The 24,252-nt window shown below is 45.1% G+C and overlaps 6 pseudogenes; all 6 read right to left on the bottom strand.

Moving 5' to 3' along the window:
• Window positions 1-709: 709 nt before the first annotated feature.
• Window positions 710-828, bottom strand: LOC134981759 (5S ribosomal RNA; annotated as a pseudogene).
• Window positions 829-5,239: 4,411 nt separating this feature from the next.
• LOC134981758 (5S ribosomal RNA) lies at window positions 5,240-5,358 on the bottom strand (annotated as a pseudogene).
• Window positions 5,359-5,466: 108 nt separating this feature from the next.
• On the bottom strand, window positions 5,467-5,585 carry LOC134981813 (5S ribosomal RNA; annotated as a pseudogene).
• Window positions 5,586-9,669: 4,084 nt separating this feature from the next.
• LOC134981757 (5S ribosomal RNA) lies at window positions 9,670-9,788 on the bottom strand (annotated as a pseudogene).
• An 11,993-nt stretch (window positions 9,789-21,781) lies between these two features.
• Window positions 21,782-21,900, bottom strand: LOC134981756 (5S ribosomal RNA; annotated as a pseudogene).
• A 108-nt stretch (window positions 21,901-22,008) lies between these two features.
• On the bottom strand, window positions 22,009-22,127 carry LOC134981815 (5S ribosomal RNA; annotated as a pseudogene).
• Window positions 22,128-24,252: the final 2,125 nt, after the last annotated feature.

Raw genomic sequence — 24,252 nt, 5'->3', positions numbered from 1 at the left:
CTTGGCTATAGCACATGGGTCTTCAACCTGTGGCCCTCCAGTTGCTGAGAAACTACACATCCCAGGATGCCCTGACACAGTTTTGCTATTAAGGTATGCTAAAACTGAGGCAGGGCATGCTGGGAAGTGTAGTTCTACAGCAGCTGGAGGGCCGCAGGTTGAAGACCCATGCTCTAGCATGCTTGTTCTATGATGCGTGTTGTGTGAAGTCACAATCAGCTTGGAATGGGGTGTCTAGCATGCATTTGCTTGCTGACAGCCACTTGAGGGAGACACATCAGGAGATGCAGCATATCTAAGGTCTTCCTGCCTTCCCAGCAAATGCACACCACCTGCCACCGGTCTGGACACAAAACAATGCCCACAAAAAGAAGTTACCCATGGAAACCAATCAGCTGCTCTGTATACTTTTAAAGTATGCAAATTAGAAATGTTACATCATTGCTGATTGGTTGCTTTGGGCAACTTCTCCACTGCCTCGCTTCTCCACTTTTATCACTGCTTAGTACATGTACCCCTACAGTTAGTTCGCAAGAACATTCAAATTCAGCCCTGAGGCCTGGGTAGGCCTCGCATCATGGCAGCCCCCCAGTATTTAAAAATGCCTTGATTAGAGGTAGGGAATTAAATATAGATAAGAAGACAAAATAAGACTCCACAGAGTTTAAACATGGAATGTATCAAGAAAACGGTGTTGGTAGTATAAAAACACCTACAGCATCTGGTATTCCCAAGCGGTCTACCATCCATGTATTAACCAAGCCCAATACTGCTTTGCTTCCTAGATCAGATGAGATTGGGCATATCCAGTGTGGTGTGGCTGTAGATGAGCTTGGTAGTTTCTGTTAGAGCTCTTCTACTTCTAACTACTGGTTACATAAATGAATAAGTTTTAACATGGAATGTATTAAGAAAACGGTACTGGTGGTATAAAAACACATACAGCACCTGGTATTCCCAGGTGGTATCCCATCCAAGAACTAACCAAGCCCAACACTGCTTAGCTTCCAACATCAGATGAGATAGAACTTATCCAGTGTGATGCCGCCGTAGATGATTTTTGCTCTGTTAGAGTTATTCTACTTCTAACTAATGGTACATAAATGAATAAGTTTAAAAATGGAATGCATCAAGAAAACAGTGTTGGTAGCATAAAACAGGAAAAGCTATCCTTTTCAAATGCATTTTTCTCCCATACTAGAGAGACTAGAAAGATCATTTAAAGTATTCTGTTAGGCCTTAATCTACAAAGCATTGCCCTGAGTTTACCACTGTGTATGTTATTGCAGAGGCAAGATATTGTAAAGGAAAAGATGTCCTGTTCAAGTACATTTTTCTCACAAGGAAAAGCCGTCCTGTTAAAGTACATAACTCTTTAGGCACCCAAAAGCATCAGGTTTAGACATGAAACGGTTAAATCCAACTAAAATACCACCCACAACACTTGATGTACTGTTTTGGTTCTGGAACAGGACACTGCACATTTCAGCTTACCACGTCAGGGGGCCGCAAGCAGAAATGTCGGCACCGGTGTCAGTAGGTGACTGAGGCAGGGATGACTGGGAGATAGTGGGTTACTGAGGGACGGGTGATAGGAAGGGGTTGGGTAACTATGGGAAGAAGGTGGGTGACTGAGGCAACGATGACAGGGATAGTAAATGACTGAGGCACGGGTGATAGGGAGATAGTGGGTGAGTGTGGCAGGGGTGACAGGGACAGTGGGTAAATGAGGCAGGGGCAATAGGGAGATGGTGACTAAGGCAGTGGTGACAGGGACAGTGGGTGACTGAAGCAGGGGTGACAGGTATAGTGGCTGACTGAGGCAGGGGTGACTGGGAGATACTGGGTAACTGAGGCAGGGGTGACAGGGAAAGTGGGTGACTCAGGCAGGGGTGGTAGGGAGATAGTGGGCAGCACATCCCTGCCTCAAAGACAGCAGCACATCCCTGCCTCACTGACAGCAGCACATCCCTGCCTCACTGACAGCAGCACATCCCTGCCTCACTGACAGCTGTATGAGGGCCTAATTCAGACCTAATCTCTGCTGTGCATATTCACACAACGGGCGATCAGGTCTGAACTGCACATGTGCTGGTGCCTCAGTACGCCGGCGCATGCCAGAGATGCGATCGGCATCTCTGCACAGTGATCGCCTCTGCCTGATTGGGCCAGCGGCATTGTGCCACCGTTTTGGGGGTGCAGTCCGTGTAATACAGACGTACCCGGACGGTGTTGTGGCGGGCCGCAGTGGCTGCGTGACCTGGACAGCAGGAGCTGCGCTGGTAGGAAGCTACTCGTCAAGTACAAAGGCATTGCCGCTGTGCAATGTTTTTGTACTTGTGCCGTGGAAGGAAAGGGGGTAGGGGCCTGACATGCTGGGCATCCCCCTACTTGTTTGAGTAACTGATCATAGCCATGCAAAATTTTGCATGGCTACGATCAGGTCTGAAGTAGGCCCATAGATAGATATATAAAAGAGTAAAGTGAAGTGCGCACTACTGAGTATATTTAAAAACTTTACTCCACAATAAATGCTCACTTACATCATAGATTGAAATCACTCGGAGTGGTGTCTGATGTTACCACGTCACCTTCGGCAAGCTGCACCCAACATGTTTGGCTGTTAATCCGACTTTGTTGCAGTGGTGTTTAATCAGTCAGAACGTACAGAGTATAAATAGCATAACAACCCATACTGTACAGGTGCCCCACACACATTCTATATGGTCACCCACTGGAACACTAATAGTGTGTACACACGGTGAGATATTTTCCTATGATTTTGACTATATAAAGTTAGTGCAGATCGCAAGATAGTCAAAATTGACACTTAGCCAAAATCGCACATTGTCAGTATCGCAAGCACACTCATTGGGGGAGATTCAAATGTTTGAAAAGTCAGTTGGGTGTCTGTTTTTTCCTGTCTATTGGATATGTAAAAACAGGCTCCCAACTGACTTTTCAAACATTTGAATCTCCTCCATTATGTGCTTGCGATGCCGACCTAGCCCCTGTTGCATATTGAGAATCAGGCCTAGCCTGAATCTCACCGTGTGTATAGGCCTTTAGTTCAACAACAGCATGGGACCAGTTAGTGTGTTTTGACCACTGCACAGCATCTGGTGTTATATAGTAAGCAACACTATGGCATAGTATACAGTATTTTGGGCCAGATATGAGTGTGACCAACGGTGATGTGGGATGCAGTAGGAGGTGCTGTTTAGTAAGCACCACTCAGAGCCTGCCATAGGCAAACTAGGCAATTGCCTAGGGCATTTCATATGCCTAAGGGCATCAGCAGCTTCTGCTGATTAAAATGATATGCGGCATGCCTATATTTTGTGTGTAGCATTTCATATGCAGATACAGCTACAATCTCACACAGAATATAGGCATGCTGCATATCATTTTAATCAGCAGTAGCTGCTTGTGCATCCTAGCCACATAGCAATGCAAATAGGATGCATTTTCATAAAAAAAGGTGCCCGACATTAGCATTGAGGCAAGATTTATTAGGACACATCTGTATCCAATCAGAGGCAGAGGTCACAGTGTTAGTGGCAGTGTGAGTGCTGTGTGCATGTGAGTGGGTTGGTTGTGCAGTAGTGTTCAGAATATGTGTAAGGAGCATTATGTGTGTCATGTAAAAATGCATTAATAATGTGCAACATATGTGTAAAGGGGCACTATGTGTGTCATTATGTGTCTAAGGGTATTGATAATGTGCGGCATATGTGTAACAGGGTACTACTGTATGTGTGTCATTATGTGTATGTGTGTAGGGGCACTAATAATGTGCAGCAAATGTGTAGGGGGCACTATGTGTTTCATTATGTGTATAAGGGCATTAATGTGCGGCATATGTGTAAGGGACATTGGGGCAGATGTATTAACCTGGAGAAGGCATAAGGAAGTAATAAACCAGTGATATGTGCAAGGTGATAAATGCACCAGCCAATTAGATCCTACCTGTTAATTTACATATTAGAACGGATTGGCTGGTGCCTTTATCACCTTGCACATATCACTGGTTTATCACTTCCTTATGCCTTCTCCAGGTTAATACATCTGCCCCATTATGTGCAAAAGGGCATTAATAAAGGTTGTCATAATGTGTAAGGCACATTATGTTTATAAGGACATTAATAATGTGTCTCATATGTGTAAGGGGCATTACTGTGTGGAATTATGTGTATAAGGTGCTCTACTATGTGGCGTTGCGTATAGAATGGGCACTACTGTGTCGTCTAATGTGAATAAAGAGCAATAGGGTGTGGTGTAATGTGAATAAGGAGCAATTCAGTGTGATGTAATGTGAATAAGGGGCTCTAGTGTTAGGAGTAATGTTTTATAAGGTAAAGTGATACTACTGTGGGATGTAAAATGAATTATGGACACTATCGCATGATCAAATGTGAATAAAGTTGCAGTACTATGTGGTTTAATTGGAATTGGGGTTCCTATTGTGTGGCCATGACCCTTGCCAGCAAAAACACACCCCTTTTTGGGCTGTGCGCCAAATGTGCGAACTGTTCCTATTTAAAATATAGGGGGTACAAACACCAAAATAAGGACTGCTATGGGTGAGGGGTGATGGTGCTGGGAAAGAGGTGCAAGGTCAGAGGCGGAACCAGCGGTGGTGCTAGGGGGCACCAGCCAAAATCTTGCCTAGGGCATCATATTGGTTAGGGCCGGATCTGGCACCACTTCTATATTCACCATGCAGTATATTGTGTGAATATAGAAGTGGAATGGGGTGTCTAGCATGCATTTGCTTGCTGACAGCCACTTGAGGGAGACACATCAGGAGATGCAGCATATCTGAGGTCTTCCTGCCTTCCCAGCAAATGCACACCACCTGCCACCGGTCTGGACACAAAACAATGCCCACAAAAAGAAGTTACCCATGGAAACCAATCAGCTGCTCTGTATACTTTTAAAGTATGCAAATTAGAAATGTTACATCAGTGCTGATTGGTTGCCTTGGGCAACTTCTCCACTGCCTCGCTTCTCCACTTTTATCCCTGCTTAGTACATGTACCCCCACAGTTAGTTCGCAAGAACATTCAAATTCAGCCCTGAGGCCTGGGTAGGCCTCGCATCATGGCAGCCCCCCAGTATTTAAAAATGCCTTGATTAGAGGTAAAGGAATTAAATGTAGATAAGAAGTAGACAAAATAAGACTCCACAGAGTTTAAACATGGAATGTATCAAGAAAACGGTGTTGGTAGTATAAAAACACCTACAGCATCTGGTATTCCCAAGCGGTCTACCATCCATGTATTAACCAAGCCCAATACTGCTTTGCTTCCTAGATCAGATGAGATTGGGCATATCCAGTGTGGTGTGGCTGTAGATGAGCTTGGTAGTTTCTGTTAGAGCTCTTCTACTTCTAACTACTGGTTACATAAATGAATACGTTTTAACATGGAATGTATTAAGAAAACGGTACTGGTGGTATAAAAACACATACAGCACCTGGTATTCCCAGGTGGTATCCCATCCAAGAACTAACCAGGCCCAACACTGCTTAGCTTCCAACATCAGATGAGATAGAACTTATTCAGTGTGATGCCGCCGTAGATGATTTTTGCTCTGTTAGAGTTATTCTACTTCTAACTAATGGTACATAAATGAATAAGTTTAAAAATGGAATGTATCAAGAAAACAGTGTTGGTAGCATAAAACAGGAAAAGCTATCCTTTTCAAGTGCATTTTTCTCCCATACTAGAGAGACTAGAAAGATCATTTAAAGTATTCTGTTAGGCCTTAATCTACAAAGCATTGCCCTGAGGTTACCACTGTGTATGTCATTGCAGAGGCAAGATATTGTAAAGGAAAAGATGTCCTGTTCAAGTACATTTTTCTCACAAGGAAAAGCCGTCCTGTTAAAGTACATTACTCTTTAAGCACCCAAAAGCATCAGGTTTAGACATGAAACGGTTAAATCCAACTAAAATACCACCCACAACACTTAATGTACTGTTTTGGTTCTGAAACAGGACACTACACATTTCAGCTTACCACGTCAGGGGGCCGCAAGCAGAAATGTCGGCACCGGTGTCAGTAGGTGACTGAGGCAGGGATGACTAGGAGATAGTGGGTTACTGAGGGACGGGTGATAGGAAGGGGTTGGGTAACTATAGGAAGAAGGTGGGTGACTGAGGCAACGATGACAGGGATAGTAAATGACTGAGGCACGGGTGATAGGGAGATAGTGGGTGAGTGTGGCAGGGGTGACAGGGACAGTGGGTAAATGAGGCAGGGGCAATAGGGAGATGGTTGGTGACAGGGACAGTGGGTGACTGAAGCAGGGGTGACAGGTATAGTGGGTGACTCAGGCAGGGGTGGTAGGGAGATAGTGGGCAGCACATCCCTGCCTCACTGACAGCAGCACATCCCTGCCTCACTGACAGCAGCACATCCCTGCCTCACTGACAGCTGTATGAGGGCCTAATTCAGACCTAATCTCTGCTGTGCATATTCACACAACGGGCGATCAGGTCTGAACTGCACATGTGCTGGTGCCTCAGTGCGCCGGCGCATGCCAGAGATGCGATCGGCATCTCTGCCCAGTCATCGCCTCTGCCTGATTGGGCCAGCGGCATTGTGCCGCCGTTTCGGGGTGCAGTCCGTGTAATGCAGATGTGCCCGGACCGTGTTGTGGCGGGCCGCCGCGGCTGCGTGACCTGGACAGCAGGAGCTGCGCTGGTAGGAAGCTACTCGTCAAGTACAAAGGCATTGCCGCTGTGCAATGTTTTTGTACTTGTGCCGTGGAAGGAAAGGGGGTAGGGGCCAGACATTCTGGGCATCCCCCTACTTGTTTGAGTAACTGATCGTAGCCATGCAAAATTTTGCTTGGCTACGATCACGTCTGAATTAGGCCCATAGATAGATATATAAAAGAGTAAAGTGAAGTGCGCACTACTGAGTATATTTAAAAACTTTACTCCACAATAAAATGCTCACTTACATCATAGATTGAAATCACTCGGAGTGGTGTCTGATGTTACCACGTCACCTTCGTCAAGCTGCACCCAACATGTTTGGCTGTTAATCCGACTTTGTTGCAGTGGTGTTTAATCTGTCAGAACGTACAGAGTATAAATAGCATAACAACCCATACTGTACAGGTGCCCCACACACATTCTATATGGTCACCCACTGGAACACTAATAGTGCGTACACACGGTGAGATATTTTCTTACGATTTTGACTATATAAATTTAGTGCAGATCTCAAGATAGTCAAAATTGACACTTAGCCAAAATCGCACATTGTCAGTATCGCAAGCACACTCATTGGGGGAGATTCAAATGTTTGAAAAGTCAGTTGGGTGTCTGTTTTTTCCTGTCTATTGGATATGAAAAAACAGGCTCCCAACTGACTTTTCAAACATTTGAATTTCCTCCATTATGTGCTTGCGATGCCGACCTAGCCCCTGTTGCATATTGAGAATCAGGCCTAGCCTGAATCTCACCGTGTGTATAGGCCTTTAGTTCAACAACAGCATGGGACCAGTTAGTGTGTTTTGACCACTGCACAGCATCTGGTGTTATATAGTAAGCAACACTATGGCATAGTATACAGTATTTTGGGCCTGATATGAGTGTGACCAACGGTGATGTTGGATGCAGTAGGAGGTGCTGTTTAGTAGGCACCACTCAGAGCCTGCCATAGGCAAACTAGGCAATTGCCTAGGGCATTTCATATGCCTAAGGGCATCAGCAGCTTCTGCTGATTAAAATGATATGCGGCATGCCTATATTTTGTGTGTAGCATTTCATATGCAGATACAGCTACAATCTCACACAGAATATAGGCATGCTGCATATCATTTTAATCAGCAGTAGCTGCTTGTGCATCCTAGCTACATAGCAATGCAAATAGGATGCATTTTCATAAAAAAAGGTGCCCGACATTAGCATTGAGGCAAGATTTATTAGGACACATCTGTATCCAATCAGAGGCAGAGGTCACAGTGTTAGTGGCAGTGTGAGTGCTGTGTGCATGTGAGTGGGTTGGTTGTGCAGTAGTGTTCAGAATATGTGTAAGGAGCATTATGTGTGTCATGTAAAAATGCATTAATAATGTGCAACATATGTGTAAAGGGGCACTATGTGTGTCATTATGTGTCTAAGGGTATTGATAATGTGCGGCATATGTGTAACAGGGTACTACTGTATGTGTGTCATTATGTGTATGTGTGTAGGGGCACTAATAATGTGCAGCAAATGTGTAGGGGGCACTATGTATTTCATTATGTGTATAAGGGCATTAATGTGCGGCATATGTGTAAGGGACATTGGGGCAGATGTATTAACCTGGAGAAGGCATAAGGAAGTAATAAACCAGTGATATGTGCAAGGTGATAAATGCACCAGCCAATTAGATCCTACCTGTTAATTTACATGTTAGAACGGATTGGCTGGTGCCTTTATCACCTTGCACATATCACTGGTTTATCACTTCCTTATGCCTTCTCCAGGTTAATACATCTGCCCCATTATGTGCAAAAGGGCATAAATAAAGGTTGTCATAATGTGTAAGGCACATTATGTTTATAAGGACATTAATAATGTGTCTCATATGTGTAAGGGGCATTACTGTGTGGAATTATGTGTATAAGGTGCTCTACTATGTGGTGTTGCGTATAGAATGGGCACTACTGTGTCGTCTAATGTGAATAAAGAGCAATAGGGTGTGGTGTAAAGTGAATAAGGAGCAATTCAGTGTGATGTAATGTGAATAAGGGGCTCTAGTGTTAGGAGTAATGTTTTATAAGGTAAAGTGATACTACTGTGGGATGTAAAATGAATTATGGACACTATCGCATGATCAAATGTGAATAAAGTTGCAGTACTATGTGGTTTAATTGGAATTGGGGTTCCTATTGTGTGGCCATGACCCTTGCCAGCAAAAACACACCCCTTTTTGGGCTGTGCGCCAAATGTGCGAACTGTTCCTATTTAAAATATAGGGGGTACAAACACCAAAATAAGGACTGCTATGGGTGAGGGGTGATGGTGCTGGGAAAGAGGTGCAAGGTCAGAGGCGGAACCAGCGGTGGTGCTAGGGGGCACCAGCCAAAATCTTGCCTAGGGCATCATATTGGTTAGGGCCGGATCTGGCACCACTTCTATATTCACCATGCAGTATATTGTGTGAATATAGAAGTGGAATGGGGTGTCTAGCATGCATTTGCTTGCTGACAGCCACTTGAGGGAGACACATCAGGAGATGCAGCATATCTGAGGTCTTCCTGCCTTCCCAGCAAATGCACACCACCTGCCACCGGTCTGGACACAAAACAATGCCCACAAAAAGAAGTTACCCATGGAAACCAATCAGCTGCTCTGTATACTTTTAAAGTATGCAAATTAGAAATGTTACATCAGTGCTGATTGGTTGCCTTGGGCAACTTCTCCACTGCCTCGCTTCTCCACTTTTATCCCTGCTTAGAACATGTACCCCCACAGTTAGTTCGCAAGAACATTCAAATTCAGCCCTGAGGCCTGGGTAGGCCTCGCATCATGGCAGCCCCCCAGTATTTAAAAATGCCTTGATTAGAGGTAAAGGAATTAAATGTAGATAAGAAGTAGACAAAATAAGACTCCACAGAGTTTAAACATGGAATGTATCAAGAAAACGGTGTTGGTAGTATAAAAACACCTACAGCATCTGGTATTCCCAAGCGGTCTACCATCCATGTATTAACCAAGCCCAATACTGCTTTGCTTCCTAGATCAGATGAGATTGGGCATATCCAGTGTGGTGTGGCTGTAGATGAGCTTGGTAGTTTCTGTTAGAGCTCTTCTACTTCTAACTACTGGTTACATAAATGAATAAGTTTTAACATGGAATGTACAGTATTAAGAAAACGGTACTGGTGGTATAAAAACACATACAGCACATGGTATTCCCAGGTGGTATCCCATCCAAGAACTAACCAGTCCCAACACTGCTTAGCTTCCAACATCAGATGAGATAGAACTTATCCAGTGTGATGCCGCCGTAGATGATTTTTGCTCTGTTAGAGTTATTCTACTTCTAACTAATGGTACATAAATGAATAAGTTTAAAAATGGAATGTATCAAGAAAACAGTGTTGGTAGCATAAAACAGGAAAAGCTATCCTTTTCAAGTGCATTTTTCTCCCATACTAGAGAGACTAGAAAGATCATTTAAAGTATTCTGTTAGGCCTTAATCTACAAAGCATTGCCCTGAGTTTACCACTGTGTATGTCATTGCAGAGGCAAGATATTGTAAAGGAAAAGATGTCCTGTTCAAGTACATTTTTCTCACGAGGAAAAGCCGTCCTGTTAAAGTACATTACTCTTTAAGCACCCAAAAGCATCAGGTTTAGACATGAAACGGTTAAATCCAACTAAAATACCACCCACAACACTTAATGTACTGTTTTGGTTCTGAAACAGGACACTACACATTTCAGCTTACCACGTCAGGGGGCCGCAAGCAGAAATGTCGGCACCGGTGTCAGTAGGTGACTGAGGCAGGGATGACTAGGAGATAGTGGGTTACTGAGGGACGGGTGATAGGAAGGGGTTGGGTAACTATAGGAAGAAGGTGGGTGACTGAGGCAACGATGACAGGGATAGTAAATGACTGAGGCACGGGTGATAGGGAGATAGTGGGTGAGTGTGGCAGGGGTGACAGGGACAGTGGGTAAATGAGGCAGGGGCAATAGGGAGATGGTTGGTGACAGGGACAGTGGGTGACTGAAGCAGGGGTGACAGGTATAGTGGGTGACTCAGGCAGGGGTGGTAGGGAGATAGTGGGCAGCACATCCCTGCCTCACCGACAGCAGCACATCCCTGCCTCACTGACAGCAGCACATCCCTGCCTCACTGACAGCAGCACATCCCTGCCTCACTGACAGCTGTATGAGGGCCTAATTCAGACCTAATCTCTGCTGTGCATATTCACACAACGGGCACACAGGTCTGAACTGCACATGTGCTGGTGCCTCAGTGCGCCGGCGCATGCCAGAGATGCGATTGGCATCTCTGCCCAGTCATCGCCTCTGCCTGATTGGGCCAGCGGCATTGTGCCGCCGTTTTGGGGTGCAGTCCGTGTAATGCAGATGTGCCCGGACCGTGTTGTGGCGGGCCGCCGCGGCTGCGTGACCTGGACAGCAGGAGCTGCGCTGGTAGGAAGCTACTCGTCAAGTACAAAGGCATTGCCGCTGTGCAATGTTTTTGTACTTGTGCCGTGGAAGGAAAGGGGGTAGGGGCCAGACATTCTGGGCATCCCCCTACTTGTTTGAGTAACTGATCGTAGCCATGCAAAATTTTGCATGGCTACGATCACGTCTGAATTAGGCCCATAGATAGATATATAAAAGAGTAAAGTGAAGTGCGCACTACTGAGTATATTTAAAAACTTTACTCCACAATAAAATGCTCACTTACATCATAGATTGAAATCACTCGGAGTGGTGTCTGATGTTACCACGTCACCTTCGGCAAGCTGCACCCAACATGTTTGGCTGTTAATCCGACTTTGTTGCAGTGGTGTTTAATCTGTCAGAACGTACAGAGTATAAATAGCATAACAACCCATACTGTACAGGTGCCCCACACACATTCTATATGGTCACCCACTGGAACACTAATAGTGCGTACACACGGTGAGATATTTTCTTACGATTTTGACTATATAAATTTAGTGCAGATCTCAAGATAGTCAAAATTGACACTTAGCCAAAATCGCACATTGTCAGTATCGCAAGCACACTCATTGAGGGAGATTCAAATGTTTGAAAAGTCAGTTGGGTGTCTGTTTTTTCCTGTCTATTGGATATGAAAAAACAGTAGAGATGAGCGGGTTCGGTTTCTTTGAATCCGAACCCGCACGAACTTCACTTTTTTTTCCACGGGTCCGAGCGACTCGGATCTTCCCGCCTTGCTCGGTTAACCCGAGCGCGCCCGAACGTCATCATGACGCTGTCGGATTCTCGCGAGGCTCGGATTCTATCGCGAGACTCGGATTCTATATAAGGAGCCGCGCGTCGCCGCCATTTTCACTCGTGCATTGAGATTGATAGGGAGAGGACGTGTCTGGCGTCCTCTCCATTAGAATAGAGATAGATAGATTAGATAGAGAGAGATTGTGCAGAGTCGCAGACAGAGTTAGTTTACCACAGTCAGTGACCAGTGCAGCAGCTAGTTAACTTTTATTTAATATAATATATCCGTTCACTTCTCTCTGCTATATCCGTTCTCTGCCTGAAAAAAAAAACGATACACAGCACAGTCAGTCACACAGTGTGACTCAGTCTGTGTGCACTCAGCTCAGCCCAGTGTGCTGCACAGTCATCAATGTATAAATTAAAAGCTTATAATTAATTGTGGGGGAGACTGGGGAGCACTGCAGGTTGTTAGCAGGAGCCAGGAGTACAATTATATTAATTAACAGTGCACACTTTTGCTGCAGGAGTGGTGACCAGTGCCTGACCACCAGTATAGTATTGTTGTATACTACTAATATCTCTTTAAATATCAACCAGTCTATATTAGCAGCAGACACAGTACAGTGCGGTAGTTCACGGCTGTGGCTACCTCTGTGTCGGCACACGGCAGGCAGTCCGTCCGACCAGAATTGTATTATTTATTATTATATACCTACCACCTAACCGTGGTTTTTTTTTCATTCTTTATACCGTCATAGTGTCATCCTAATTGTTACGAGTATACTACTATCTCTTTATCAACCAGTGTACAGTGCGGTAGTTCACGGCTGTGGCTACCTCTGTGTCGGCACACGGCAGGCAGTCCGTCCGACCAGAATTGTATTATTTATTATTATATACCTACCACCTAACCGTGGTTTTTTTTTCATTCTTTATACCGTCATAGTGTCATCCTAATTGTTACGAGTATACTACTATCTCTTTATCAACCAGTGTACAGTGCGGTAGTTCACGGCTGTGGCTACCTCTGTGTCGGCACACGGCAGGCAGTCCGTCCGACCAGAATTGTATTATTTATTATTATATACCTACCACCTAACCGTGGTTTTTTTTTCATTCTTTATACCGTCATAGTGTCATCCTAATTGTTACGAGTATACTACTATCTCTTTATCAACCAGTGTACAGTGCGGTAGTTCACGGCTGTGGCTACCTCTGTGTCGGCACACGGCAGGCAGTCCGTCCGACCAGAATTGTATTATTTATTATTATATACCTACCACCTAACCGTGGTTTTTTTTTCATTCTTTATACCGTCATAGTGTCATCCTAATTGTTACGAGTATACTACTATCTCTTTATCAACCAGTGTACAGTGCGGTAGTTCACGGCTGTGGCTACCTCTGTGTCGGCACACGGCAGGCAGTCCGTCCGACCAGAATTGTATTATTTATTATTATATACCTACCACCTAACCGTGGTTTTTTTTTCATTCTTTATACCGTCATAGTGTCATCCTAATTGTTACGAGTATACTACTATCTCTTTATCAACCAGTGTACAGTGCGGTAGTTCACGGCTGTGGCTACCTCTGTGTCGGCACACGGCAGGCAGTCCGTCCGACCAGAATTGTATTATTTATTATTATATACCTACCACCTAACCGTGGTTTTTTTTTCATTCTTTATACCGTCATAGTGTCATCCTAATTGTTACGAGTATACTACTATCTCTTTATCAACCAGTGTACAGTGCGGTAGTTCACGGCTGTGGCTACCTCTGTGTCGGCAGTCGGCAGGCAGTCCGTCCATCCATAATTGTATTATTATTATAATATATACCACCTAACCGTGGTTTTTTTTTCATTCTTTATACCGTCATAGTGTCATACTAGTTGTTACGAGTATACTACTATCTCTTTATCAACCAGTGTACAGTGCGGTAGTTCACGGCTGTGGCTACCTCTGTGTCGGCAGTCGGCAGGCAGTCCGTCCATCCATAATTGTATTATTATTATAATATATACCACCTAACCGTGGTTTTTTTTTCATTCTTTATACCGTCGTCATAGTGTCATACTAGTTGTTACGAGTATACTACTATCTCTTTATCAACCAGTGTACAGTGCGGTAGTTCATGGCTGTGGCTACCTCTGTGTCGGCAGTCGGCAGGCAGTCCGTCCATCCATAATTGTATTATTATTATAATATATACCACCTAACCGTGGTTTTTTTTTCATTCTTTATACCGTCGTCATAGTGTCATACTAGTTGTTACGAGTATACTACTATCTCTTTATCAACCAGTGTACAGTGCGGTAGTTCACGGCTGTGGCTACCTCTGTGTCGGCAGTCGGCAGGCAGTCCGTCCATCCATAATTGTATTATTATTATAATATATACCACCTAACCGTGGTTTTTTTTTCATTCTTTATACCGTCGTCATAGTGTCATACTAGTTGTTACGAGTATACTACTATCTCTTTATCAACCAGTGTACAGTGCGGTAGTTCACGGCTGTGGCTACCTCTGTGTCGGCAGTCGGCAGGCAGTCCGTCCATCCATAATTGTATTATTATTATAATATATACCACCTAACCGTGGTTTTTTTTTCATTCTTTATACCGTCGTCATAGTGTCATACTAGTTGTTACGAGTATACTACTATCTCTTTATCAACCAGTGTACAGTGCGGTAGTTCACGGCTGTGGCTACCTCTGTGTCGGCAGTCGGCAGGCAGTCCGTCCATCCATAATTGTATTATTATTATAATATATACCACCTAACCGTGTTTTTTTTTTCATTCTTTATACCGTCGTCATAGTGTCATACTAGTTGTTACGAGTATACTACTATCTCTTTATCAACCAGTGTACAGTGCGGTAGTTCACGGCTGTGGCTACCTCTGTGTCGGCAGTCGGCAGGCAGTCCGTCCATCCATAATTGTATTATTATTATAATATATACCACCTAACCGTGGTTTTTTTTTCATTCTTTATACCGTCGTCATAGTGTCATACTAGTTGTTACGAGTATACTACTATCTCTTTATCAACCAGTGTACAGTGCGGTAGTTCACGGCTGTGGCTACCTCTGTGTCGGCAGTCGGCAGGCAGTCCGTCCATCCATAATTGTATTATTATTATAATATATACCACCTAACCGTGTTTTTTTTTTCATTCTTTATACCGTCGTCATAGTGTCATACTAGTTGTTACGAGTATACTACTATCTCTTTATCAACCAGTGTACAGTGCGGTAGTTCATGGCTGTGGCTACCTCTGTGTCGGCAGTCGGCAGGCAGTCCGTCCATCCATAATTGTATTATTATTATAATATATACCACCTAACCGTGGTTTTTTTATACCACCTAACCGTGGCAGTCCGTCCATAATTGTATACTAGTATCCAATCCATCCATCTCCATTGTTTACCTGAGGTGCCTTTTAGTTCTGCCTATAAAATATGGAGAACAAAAAAGTTGAGGTTCCAAAATTAGGGAAAGATCAAGATCCACTTCCACCTCGTGCTGAAGCTGCTGCCACTAGTCATGGCCGAGACGATGAAATGCCAGCAACGTCGTCTGCCAAGGCCGATGCCCAATGTCATAGTACAGAGCATGTCAAATCCAAAACACCAAATATCAGAAAAAAAAGGACTCCAAAACCTAAAATAAAATTGTCGGAGGAGAAGCGTAAACTTGCCAATATGCCATTTACCACACGGAGTGGCAAGGAACGGCTGAGGCCCTGGCCTATGTTCATGGCTAGTGGTTCAGCTTCACATGAGGATGGAAGCACTCAGCCTCTCGCTAGAAAACTGAAAAGACTCAAGCTGGCAAAAGCACCGCAAAGAACTGTGCGTTCTTTGAAATCCCAAATCCACAAGGAGAGTCCAATTGTGTCGTTTGCGATGCCTGACCTTCCCAACACTGGACGTGAAGAGCATGCGCCTTCCACTATTTGCATGCCCCCTGCAAGTGCTGGAAGGAGCACCCGCAGTCCAGTTCCTGATAGTCAGATTGAAGATGTCAGTGTTGAAGTACACCAGGATGAGGAGGATATGGGTGTTGCTGGCGCTGGGGAGGAAATTGACCAGGAGGATTCTGATGGTGAGGTGGTTTGTTTAAGTCAGGCACCCGGGGAGACACCTGTTGTCCGTGGGAGGAATATGGCCGTTGACATGCCAGGTGAAAATACCAAAAAAATCAGCTCTTCGGTGTGGAGGTATTTCACCAGAAATGCGGACAACAGGTGTCAAGCCGTGTGTTCCCTTTGTCAAGCTGTAATAAGTAGGGGTAAGGACGTTAACCACCTCGGAACATCCTCCCTTATACGTCACCTGCAGCGCATTCATAATAAGTCAGTGACAAGTTCAAAAACTTTGGGTGACAGCGGAAGCAGTCCACTGACCAGTAAATCCCTTCCTCTTGTAACCAAGCTCACGCAAACCACCCCACCAACTCCCTCAGTGTCAATTTCCTCCTTCCCCAGGAATGCCAATAGTCCTGCAGGCCATGTCACTGGCAAGTCTGACGAGTCCTCTCCTGCCTGGGATTCCTCCGATTCATCCTTGCGTGTAACGCCTACTGCTGCTGGCGCTGCTGTTGTTGCCGCTGGGAGTCGATGGTCATCCCAGAGGGGAAGTCGTAAGCCCACTTGTACTACTTCCAGTAAGCAATTGACTGTTCAACAGTCCTTTGCGAGGAAGATGAAATATCACAGCAGTCATCCTACTGCAAAGCGGATAACTGAGGCCTTGGCATCCTGGGTGGTGAGAAACGTGGTTCCGGTATCCATCATTACTGCAGAGCCAACTAGAGACTTGTTGGAGGTACTGTGTCCCCGGTACCAAATACCATCTAGGTTCCATTTCTCTAGGCAGGCGATACCGAAAATGTACACAGACCTCAGAAAAAGAGTCACCAGTGTCCTAAAAAATGCAGCTGTACCCAATGTCCACTTAACCACGGACATGTGGACAAGTGGAGCAGGGCAGGGTCAGGACTATATGACTGTGACAGCCCACTGGGTAGATGTATGGACTCCCGCCGCAAGAACAGCAGCGGCGGCACCAGTAGCAGCATCTCGCAAACGCCAACTCTTTCCTAGGCAGGCTACGCTTTGTATCACCGCTTTCCAGAATACGCACACAGCTGAAAACCTCTTACGGCAACTGAGGAAGATCATCGCGGAATGGCTTACCCCAATTGGACTCTCCTGTGGATTTGTGGCATCGGACAACGCCAGCAATATTGTGTGTGCATTAAATCTGGGCCAATTCCAGCACGTCCCATGTTTTGCACATACCTTGAATTTGGTGGTGCAGAATTTTTTAAAAAACGACAGGGGCGTGCAAGAGATGCTGTCGGTGGCCAGAAGAATTGCGGGACACTTTCGGCGTACAGGCACCACGTACAGAAAACTGGAGCACCACCAAAAACTACTGAACCTGCCCTGCCATCATCTGAAGCAAGAAGTGGTAACGAGGTGGAATTCAACCCTCTATATGCTTCAGAGGTTGGAGGAGCAGCAAAAGGCCATTCAAGCCTATACAATTGAGCACGATATAGTAGGTGGAATGCACCTGTCTCAAGTGCAGTGGAGAATGATTTCAACGTTGTGCAAGGTTCTGATGCCCTTTGAACTTGCCACACGTGAAGTCAGTTCAGACACTGCCAGCCTGAGTCAGGTCATTCCCCTCATCAGGCTTTTGCAGAAGAAGCTGGAGGCATTGAAGAAGGAGCTAACACGGAGCGATTCCGCTAGGCATGTGGGACTTGTGGATGCAGCCCTTAATTCGCTTAACAAGGATTCACGGGTGGTCAATCTGTTGAAATCAGAGCACTACATTTTGGCCACCGTGCTCGATCCTAGATTTAAAGCCTACCTTGGATCTCTCTTTCCGGCAGACACAGGTCTGCTGGGGTTGAAAGACCTGCTGGTGACAAAATTGTCAAGTCAAGCGGAACGCGACCTGTCAACATCTCCTCCTTCACATTCTCCCGCAACTGGGGGTGCGAGGAAAAGGCTCAGAATTCCGAGCCCACCCGCTGGCGGTGATGCAGGGCAGTCTGGAGCGACTGCTGATGCTGACATCTGGTCCGGACTGAAGGACCTGACAACGATTACGGACATGTCGTCTACTGTCACTGCATATGATTCTCTCAACATTGATAGAATGGTGGAGGATTATATGAGTGACCGCATCCAAGTAGGCACGTCACACAGTCCGTACTTATACTGGCAGGAAAAAGAGGCAATTTGGAGGCCCTTGCACAAACTGGCTTTATTCTACCTAAGTTGCCCTCCCACAAGTGTGTACTCCGAAAGAGTGTTTAGTGCCACCGCTCACCTTGTCAGCAATCGGCGTACGAGGTTACATCCAGAAAATGTGGAGAAGATGATGTTCATTAAAATGAATTATAATCAATTCCTCCGCGGAGACATTGACCAGCAGCAATTGCCTCCACAAAGTACACAGGGAGCTGAGATGGTGGATTCCAGTGGGGACGAATTGATAATCTGTGAGGAGGGGGATGTACACGGTGATATATCGGAGGGTGAAGATGAGGTGGACATCTTGCCTCTGTAGAGCCAGTTTGTGCAAGGAGAGATTAATTGCTTCTTTTTTGGGGGGGGTCCAAACCAACCCGTCATATCAGTCACAGTCGTGTGGCAGACCCTGTCACTGAAATGATGGGTTGGTTAAAGTGTGCATGTCCTGTTTTGTTTATACAACATAAGGGTGGGTGGGAGGGCCCAAGGATAATTCCATCTTGCACCTCTTTTTTCTTTTCTTTTTCTTTGCATCATGTGCTGATTGGGGAGGGTTTTTTGGAAGGGACATCCTGCGTGACACTGCAGTGCCACTCCTAGATGGGCCCGGTGTTTGTGTCGGCCACTAGGGTCGCTAATCTTACTCACACAGCTACCTCATTGCGCCTCTTTTTTTCTTTGCGTCATGTGCTGTTTGGGGAGGGTTTTTTGGAAGGGACATCCTGCGTGACACTGCAGTGCCACTCCTAGATGTGCCCGGTGTTTGTGTCGGCCACTAGGGTCGCTAATCTTACTCACACAGTCAGCTACCTCATTGCGCCTCTTTTTTTCTTTGCGTCATGTGCTGTTTGGGGAGGGTTTTTTGGAAGGGCCATCCTGCGTGACACTGCAGTGCCACTCCTAGATGGGCCCGGTGTTTGTGTCGGCCACTAGGGTCGCTTATCTTACTCACACAGCGACCTCGGTGCAAATTTTAGGACTAAAAATAATATTGTGAGGTGTGATGTGTTCAGAATAGGCTGAAAATGAGTGTAAATTATGTTTTTTGAGGTTAATAATACTTTGGGATCAAAATTACCCCCAAATTCTATGATTTAAGCTGTTTTTTAGGTTTTTTTTAAAAAAACACCCGAATCCAAAACACACCCGAATCCGACAAAAAAAATTCGGTGAGGTTTTGCCAAAACGCGGTCGAACCCAAAACACGGCCGCGGAACCGAACCCAAAACCAAAACACAAAACCCGAAAAATTTCCGGCGCTCATCTCTAAAAAACAGGCTCCCAACTGACTTTTCAAACATTTGAATCTCCTCCATTATGTGCTTGCGATGCAGACCTAGCCCCTGTTGCATATTGAGAATCAGGCCTAGCCTGAATCTCACCGTGTGTATAGGCCTTTAGTTCAACAACAGCATGGGACCAGTTAGTGTGTTTTGACCACTGCACAGCATCTGGTGTTATATAGTAAGCAACACTATGGCATAGTATACAGTATTTTGGGCCTGATATGAGTGTGACCAACGGTGATGTGGGATGCAGTAGGAGGTGCTGTTTAGTAGGCACCACTCAGAGCCTGCCATAGGCAAACTAGGCAATTGCCTAGGGCATTTCATATGCCTAAGGGCATCAGCAGCTTCTGCTGATTAAAATGATATGCGGCATGCCTATATTTTGTGTGTAGCATTTCATATGCAGATACAGCTACAATCTCACACAGAATATAGGCATGCTGCATATCATTTTAATCAGCAGTAGCTGCTTGTGCATCCTAGCCACATAGCAATGCAAATAGGATGCATTTTCATAAAAAAAGGTGCCCGACATTAGCATTGAGGCAAGATTTATTAGGACACATCTGTATCCAATCAGAGGCAGAGGTCACAGTGTTAGTGGCAGTGTGAGTGCTGTGTGCATGTGAGTGGGTTGGTTGTGCAGTAGTGTTCAGAATATGTGTAAGGAGCATTATGTGTGTCATGTGAAAATGCATTAATAATGTGCAACATATGTGTAAAGGGGCACTATGTGTGTCATTATGTGTCTAAGGGTATTGATAATGTGCGGCATATGTGTAACAGGGTACTACTGTATGTGTGTCATTATGTGTATGTGTGTAGGGGCACTAATAATGTGCAGCAAATGTGTAGGGGGCACTATGTGTTTCATTATGTGTATAAGGGCATTAATGTGCGGCATATGTGTAAGGGACATTGGGGCAGATGTATTAACCTGGAGAAGGCATAAGGAAGTAATAAACCAGTGATATGTGCAAGGTGATAAATGCACCAGCCAATTAGATCCTACCTGTTAATTTACATATTAGAACGGATTGGCTGGTGCCTTTATCACCTTGCACATATCACTGGTTTATCACTTCCTTATGCCTTCTCCAGGTTAATACATCTGCCCCATTATGTGCAAAAGGGCATTAATAAAGGTTGTCATAATGTGTAAGGCACATTATGTTTATAAGGACATTAATAATGTGTCTCATATGTGTAAGGGGCATTACTGTGTGGAATTATGTGTATAAGGTGCTCTACTATGTGGCGTAGCGTATAGAATGGGCACTACTGTGTCGTCTAATGTGAATAAAGAGCAATAGGGTGTGGTGTAATGTGAATAAGGAGCAATTCAGTGTGATGTAATGTGAATAAGGGGCTCTAGTGTTAGGAGTAATGTTTTATAAGGTAAAGTGATACTACTGTGGGATGTAAAATGAATTATGGACACTATCGCATGATCAAATGTGAATAAAGTTGCAGTACTATGTGGTTTAATTGGAATTGGGGTTCCTATTGTGTGGCCATGACCCTTGCCAGCAAAAACACACCCCTTTTTGGGCTGTGCGCCAAATGTGCGAACTGTTCCTATTTAAAATATAGGGGGTACAAACACCAAAATAAGGACTGCTATGGGTGAGGGGTGATGGTGCTGGGAAAGAGGTGCAAGGTCAGAGGCGGAACCAGCGGGGTTGCTAGGGGGCACCAGCCAAAATCTTGCCTAGGGCATCATATTGGTTAGGGCCGGATCTGGCACCACTTCTATATTCACCATGCAGTATATTGTGTGAATATAGAAGTGGAATGGGGTGTCTAGCATGCATTTGCTTGCTGACAGCCACTTGAGGGAGACACATCAGGAGATGCAGCATATCTGAGGTCTTCCTGCCTTCCCAGCAAATGCACACCACCTGCCACCGGTCTGGACACAAAACAATGCCCACAAAAAGAAGTTACCCATGGAAACCAATCAGCTGCTCTGTATACTTTTAAAGTATGCAAATTAGAAATGTTACATCAGTGCTGATTGGTTGCCTTGGGCAACTTCTCCACTGCCTCGCTTCTCCACTTTTATCCCTGCTTAGTACATGTACCCCCACAGTTAGTTCGCAAGAACATTCAAATTCAGCCCTGAGGCCTGGGTAGGCCTCGCATCATGGCAGCCCCCCAGTATTTAAAAATGCCTTGATTAGAGGTAAAGGAATTAAATGTAGATAAGAAGTAGACAAAATAAGACTCCACAGAGTTTAAACATGGAATGTATCAAGAAAACGGTGTTGGTAGTATAAAAACACCTACAGCATCTGGTATTCCCAAGCGGTCTACCATCCATGTATTAACCAAGCCCAATACTGCTTTGCTTCCTAGATCAGATGAGATTGGGCATATCCAGTGTGGTGTGGCTGTAGATGAGCTTGGTAGTTTCTGTTAGAGCTCTTCTACTTCTAACTACTGGTTACATAAATGAATAAGTTTTAACATGGAATGTATTAAGAAAACGGTACTGGTGGTATAAAAACACATACAGCACCTGGTATTCCCAGGTGGTATCCCATCCAAGAACTAACCAGGCCCAACACTGCTTAGCTTCCAACATCAGATGAGATAGAACTTATCCAGTGTGATGCCGCCGTAGATGATTTTTGCTCTGTTAGAGTTATTCTACTTCTAACTAATGGTACATAAATGAATAAGTTTAAAAATGGAATGTATCAAGAAAACAGTGTTGGTAGCATAAAACAGGAAAAGCTATCCTTTTCAAGTGCATTTTTCTCCCATACTAGAGAGACTAGAAAGATCATTTAAAGTATTCTGTTAGGCCTTAATCTACAAAGCATTGCCCTGAGTTTACCACTGTGTATGTCATTGCAGAGGCAAGATATTGTAAAGGAAAAGATGTCCTGTTCAAGTACATTTTTCTCACAAGGAAAAGCCGTCCTGTTAAAGTACATTACTCTTTAAGCACCCAAAAGCATCAGGTTTAGACATGAAACGGTTAAATCCAACTAAAAGACCACCCACAACACTTAATGTACTGTTTTGGTTCTGAAACAGGACACTACACATTTCAGCTTACCACGTCAGGGGGCTGCAAGCAGAAATGTCGGCACCGGTGGCAGGGATGACTAGGAGATAGTGGGTTACTGAGGGACGGGTGATAGGAAGGGGTTGGGTAACTATAGGAAGAAGGTGGGTGACTGAGGCAACGATGACAGGGATAGTAAATGACTGAGGCACGGGTGATAGGGAGATAGTGGGTGAGTGTGGCAGGGGTGACAGGGACAGTGGGTAAATGAGGCAGGGGCAATAGGGAGATGGTTGGTGACAGGGACAGTGGGTGACTGAAGCAGGGGTGACAGGTATAGTGGGTGACTCAGGCAGGGGTGGTAGGGAGATAGTGGGCAGCACATCCCTGCCTCACCGACAGCAGCACATCCCTGCCTCACTGACAGCAGCACATCCCAGCCTCACTGACAGCAGCACATCCCTGCCTCACTGACAGCTGTATGAGGGCCTAATTCAGACCTAATCTCTGCTGTGCATATTCACACAACGGGCGATCAGGTCTGAACTGCACATGTGCTGGTGCCTCAGTGCGCCGGCGCATGCCAGAGATGCGATCGGCATCTCTGCCCAGTCATCGCCTCTGCCTGATTGGGCCAGCGGCATTGTGCCGCCGTTTTGGGGTGCAGTCCGTGTAATGCAGATGTGCCCGGACCGTGTTGTGGCGGGCCGCCGCGGCTGCGTGACCTGGACAGCAGGAGCTGCGCTGGTAGGAAGCTACTCGTCAAGTACAAAGGCATTGCCGCTGTGCAATGTTTTTGTACTTGTGCCGTGGAAGGAAAGGGGGTAGGGGCCAGACATTCTGGGCATCCCCCTACTTGTTTGAGTAACTGATCGTAGCCATGCAAAATTTTGCATGGCTACGATCACGTCTGAATTAGGCCCATAGATAGATATATAAAAGAGTAAAGTGAAGTGCGCACTACTGAGTATATTTAAAAACTTTACTCCACAATAAAATGCTCACTTACATCATAGATTGAAATCACTCGGAGTGGTGTCTGATGTTACCACGTCACCTTCGGCAAGCTGCACCCAACATGTTTGGCTGTTAATCCGACTTTGTTGCAGTGGTGTTTAATCTGTCAGAACGTACAGAGTATAAATAGCATAACAACCCATACTGTACAGGTGCCCCACACACATTCTATATGGTCACCCACTGGAACACTAATAGTGCGTACACACGGTGAGATATTTTCTTACGATTTTGACTATATAAATTTAGTGCAGATCTCAAGATAGTCAAAATTGACACTTAGCCAAAATCGCACATTGTCAGTATCGCAAGCACACTCATTGGGGGAGATTCAAATGTTTGAAAAGTCAGTTGGGTGTCTGTTTTTTCCTGTCTATTGGATATGAAAAAACAGGCTCCCAACTGACTTTTCAAACATTTGAATCTCCTCCATTATGTGCTTGCGATGCCGACCTAGCCCCTGTTGCATATTGAGAATCAGGCATAGCCTGAATCTCACCGTGTGTATAGGCCTTTAGTCCAACAACAGCATGGGACCAGTTAGTGTGTTTTGACCACTGCACAGCATCTGGTGTTATATAGTAAGCACCACTATGGCATAGTATACAGCATTATGTGCCTGATATGAGTGTGACCAGCGGTGATGTGGAATGCAGTAGGAGGTGCTGTTTAGTAAGCACCACTCAGAGCCTGCCATAGGCAAACTAGGCAATTGCCTAG

This window comes from Pseudophryne corroboree, chromosome 12 (genome assembly GCF_028390025.1).
Source record: "Pseudophryne corroboree isolate aPseCor3 chromosome 12, aPseCor3.hap2, whole genome shotgun sequence".
Taxonomy (NCBI): domain Eukaryota; kingdom Metazoa; phylum Chordata; class Amphibia; order Anura; family Myobatrachidae; genus Pseudophryne; species Pseudophryne corroboree.
Note: the sequence above shows the minus strand (reverse complement) of the source record. Positions and strands in the feature narration are given on the sequence as shown.